Genomic DNA, 5,139 nt, shown 5'->3' with positions numbered 1-5,139 from the left:
GATGACTACAGAGGCACATTATACTATATGGGAGGACTACAGAGGTGCATTATACTATATGGGAGGACTACAGAGGCACATTATACAATATGGGAGGCCTACAGGGGCACATTATACTATATGGGAACTACAGAGGTGCATTATACTATGGGAGGACTACAGAGGCACATTATACTATATGAGAGGACTACAGAGGTGCATTATACTGTGGTAGGACTACAGGGACGCGTTATACTATGGGAGGACTATAGGGGCACATTATACTATGGGAGGACTACAGAGGTGCATTATACTATGGGAGGACTACAGAGGTGCATTATACTATATGGGAGGACTACAGAGGTGCATTATACTATGGGAGGACTACAGAGGTGCATTATACTATGGGAGGACTACAGAGGTGCATTATACTATATGGGAGGACTACAGAGGTGCATTATACTATGATAGGACTACAGAGGTGCATTATACTATGGGAGGACTACAGAGGCACATTATACTATATGAAAGGACTACAGGGGCATATTATACTATATGAAAGGACTACAGGGGCACATTATACTATATGGGAGGACTACAGAGGTGCATTATACTATGGGAGGACTACAGAGGTGCATTATACTATGGGAGGACTACAGAGGTGCATTATACTATGGGATGACTACAGAGGCACGTTATACTATATGGGAGGACTACAGAGGTGCATTATACTATGGGAGGACTACAGAGGTGCATTATACTATGGGATGACTACAGAGGCACATTATACTATATGGGAGGACTACAGAGGTGCATTATACTATATGGGAGGACTACAGAGGTGCATTATACTATATGGGAGGACTACAGAGGCACATTATACAATATGGGAGGCCTACAGGGGCACATTATACTATATGGGAACTACAGAGGCGCATTATACTATGGGAGGACTACAGAGGTGCATTATACTATGGTAGGACTACAGGGATGCATAATACTATGGGAGGACTACAGAGGTACATTATACTATAGGAGGGACTACAGGGACGCATTATACTATGAGAGGACTACAGAGGCACATAATACTATGGGAGGACTACAGGGACGCATTATACTATGAGAGTACTACAGAGGTGCATAATACTATGGGAGGACTACAGAGGTGCATTATACTATGGTAGGACTACAGGGACGCATTATACTATGGGAGGACTACAGAGGTGCATTATACTATAGGAGGGACTACAGGGACGCATTATACTATGAGAGGACTACAGAGGCACATAATACTATGGGAGGACTACAGGGACGCATTCTACTATGAGAGGACTACAGGGACGCATTCTACTATGAGAGGACTACAGAGGCACATAATACTATATGGGAGGACTACAGAGGTGCATTATACTATGGGAGAACTACAGAGGTGCATTATACTATGGGAGGACTACAGAGGCACATTATACTATATGAGAGGACTAGAGAGGTGCATTATACTGTGGTAGGACTACAGGGACGCGTTATACTATGGGAGGACTATAGGGGCACATTATACTATGGGAGGACTACAGAGGTGCATTATACTATGGGAGGACTACAGAGGTGCATTATACTATATGGGAGGACTACAGAGGTGCATTATACTATGGGAGGACTACAGAGGTGCATTATACTATGGGAGGACTACAGAGGTGCATTATACTATATGGGAGGACTACAGAGGCACATTATACTATATGGGAGAACTACAGGGGGACATTATACTATATGGGAGGACTACAGAGGTGCATTATACTATGGGAGGACTACAGAGGTGCATTATACTATGGGAGGACTACAGAGGCACATTATACTATATGGGAGGACTACAGAGGTGCATTATACTATGGGAGGACTACAGAGGTGCATTATACTATGGGAGGACTACAGAGGCACATTATACTATATGAGAGGACTACAGGGGCACATTATACTATATGGGAGGACTACAGAGGTGCATTATACTATGGGAGGACTACAGAGGTGCATTATACTATGGGAGGACTACAGAGGTGCATTATACTATATGGGAGGACTACAGAGGTGCATTATACTATGGGAGGACTACAGAGGTGCATTATACTATGGGATGACTACAGAGGCACATTATACTATATGGGAGGACTACAGAGGTGCATTATACTATGAGAGGACTACAGAGGTGCATTATACTGTGGTAGGACTACAGGGACGCATTATACTATGGGAGGACTACAGAGGTGCATTATACTATATGGGAGTACTACAGAGGTGCATTATACTATGGAAGGACTACAGAGGTGCATTATACTATGGGAGGACTACAGAGGCACATTATACTATATGGGAGGACTACAGGGGTACATTATACTATATGGGAACTACAGGGGCACATTATATTATATGGGAACTACAGAGGCACATTATACTATATGGGAACTACAGGGGCACATTATACTATATTGGAACTACAGGGGCACATTATACTATATGGGAACTACAGGGGCACATTATACTATATGGGAACTACAGGGGCACATTATACTATATGGGAACTACAGGGTCACATTATACTTTATGGGAACTACAGAGGCACATTATACTATATGAGAACTACAGAGGTGCATTATACTATATGGGAACTACAGAGGTGCATTATACTATATGGGAACTACAGGGGCACATTATACTATATGGGAACTACAGAGGTGCATTATACTTTGGGAGGACTACAGAACAAATTTGTTGTCACCGTAATTGTATTAACCAGATTATGATGATGTCATTTTAAGCTCATAGTGAATGCTCTAAAAAGTGACCCTCGAAAACGTGGCAGAATTGTGTTCTTTATTTTTAAATTTCACTCTACAAAGATTTTTTTCCTGTTTTCCAATACATACAAGATATAGTAAATAAAATTAAAAAATACAACTTGTCCCGCAAAAACAAAGCCCTCGTATAGCCATGTGAACGGAAAATGTAAAACGTTGTGGCTCTTGGAAGGTTGGGAGGAAAAAACCTTAAAACAAAAATGTCCCCCTTTCCTTAAGGGGTTAAATGTAACACCTTTGTCTTGAAACGCTGCTTCGGTTTTCATACCCCATCCTTACACCGGAGTGATTTTGCATTATTTTTTTTGGCGCCTTTTGAGAAGTGGCGGTGATAAATCTGGCATGAAGCTATTAAACCTACCTAACCATGCCCACTTCCCCACCCATTTTTCTAAAGTGCTGAGGGTGGCATAAATTTTGGTGCGGAACTGCTGTTGTGTCAGAATTTGCACGTTTTGTATGCCAGTTGCTCTAAAAATGTGATACATGTGTTAATACTGCAGAGCTATTGGAGTTAAAGGGTTCTGGCCTATTCTGTAGCAAAGAAACATAATTTATGTTAATATAATAAACTATATACATTAAGAAATAAAAAACACTGTTTAGTAACTAAAGAAATGTAAACTATGTAAAAGAGGGCTCGTCCGGGATTTGAACCCGGGACCTCTCGCACCCAAAGCGAGAATCATACCCCTAGACCAACGAGCCGCTGTGTGGAGAAGGCTGCTCAGTAACATTATCAGGTTAGTACTGCACGAAGACTGGGGCTTGTTCACTGTCTATCTGCCACAAAACGGCAGCAATTTCTAATAATATTCTATCCTTGCTGGATAATGAAAAGCCAGAGCAGCAGATATACAGGAGGTATAGCTCTATCATCAGACTGCAGCACTCTCCTCATCCTTCATTATTACTGTAACATGGACTAGGAATGAAACGGGAAATCTCTATATTCTATTATGGCAGATATAGAAAGGCTCGTCCGCGTTGAGCTCCCTCTAGTGGTCAGAGAGGTTACTGCACTGGTAAATCTGCACAGTCCTATGAAAGGGCACCATGCAATACTACATCTACCCTGATGGCTGTCTGACAGGACAAAACTTCCAGGGTACCCCCCCTCCCCAAAAAAACAAGTTGTCTCTGACAAATATTTTACCACTATTAAAGACGCTGGGATATGCCATCAGTGACAGATAGGTGTGGGTCCCACCTCTCCTCCAGAAAGGGACCCTAGAGCAGCCACCCTCCAATCAAGGCTATGGGATTTATAAACATAGCTGAGTGCTGGCAGTAACAGTGGTGGCTGCGCTTGCGCGGTGCATTCTCCACTGGCTGCTATGGAATTTCCGAAAAAAGCCCATAGCGATGAATGGAGAGCATGCTGCGTGCCCTTCTTTGGATCGGGGGGCCCGTTCTCTACATAAGAATAGGTGACAAGTGAGGAGGTGGTACCTAGCGATATGCCTGAAGGGAATACCCCTTTAAATCTAAGGGCTTGATCACATCTATCTCACAATGCTGCCAGCTGTTGACAAGGGCAAGTAGCCTGGTCCAAATCATAACGGAGAGTGGGCATTTGCATAGACGGAACACTGCGTGTGGCATAACCAAGCCCATCTGATGCCATGGGTGATGACCTCATCATACGCACATCTGCTGGATACTACACTGTTCATGTACCCAGCTGTACATGGCAACTAAGGATGCCTTAACATGTGGCAGAAAAATACACACTGAAATCCGCATGTGCGCATTTTTAGGTTGAAGAGGATTTCGGTGCTGTAATTATTGCGGATTATGATTTCCCAGAAGTTGGATCGCCATTAAACAGAAACATACCCTGAGGATATTCCATTGCCGTCTGCGGTGGGAAGACCTCTTTAAAGGGAATCGGCCAGTAGTGTTTTAGTGATTAAGGTCTCATACACACGACCAAATGTATTTTAAGGTCTGCAAATTGTGGATCTGCAAAATACGGATGACCGCCATGCTGGCTCTGCCTTTTTTGAGCACCTATTGACTTGGGTCCGCATTTTGTGGCAAAGTATAAGACATGTTCTATCTTTTTGCGGAACTGACATAAGGATGCGGAAAGCACACAGATCATCCATGTGCTTTCTTAGGGCTCATTCACATGACCATGCTGTTTTTTGCGGTCCGAAAATTGCAGATCCGCAAAACGCAGATACACAAAACACAGATGGAGCCCATGTGCCTTCCGCAATTTGCGGAACGGAACACTAGGCCTATTATAGAAATGCCTATTCTTGTCTGCAAAACTTACGTATTTTGCGTTCCGTATACGGAC

General features: G+C 43.1%; 1 non-coding gene across 1 annotated transcript; it reads right to left on the bottom strand.

Moving 5' to 3' along the window:
- Nucleotides 1–3,467: 3,467 nt before the first annotated feature.
- Nucleotides 3,468–3,539, bottom strand: TRNAP-UGG. Its single transcript has one exon. It is a non-coding gene; the product is annotated as a tRNA-Pro (tRNA).
- Between the last annotated feature and the right edge of the window lie 1,600 nt (nucleotides 3,540–5,139).

This window comes from Bufo gargarizans, chromosome 1 (assembly GCF_014858855.1).
Source record: "Bufo gargarizans isolate SCDJY-AF-19 chromosome 1, ASM1485885v1, whole genome shotgun sequence".
Taxonomy (NCBI): Eukaryota; Metazoa; Chordata; class Amphibia; order Anura; family Bufonidae; genus Bufo; species Bufo gargarizans.
Note: the sequence above shows the minus strand (reverse complement) of the source record. Positions and strands in the feature narration are given on the sequence as shown.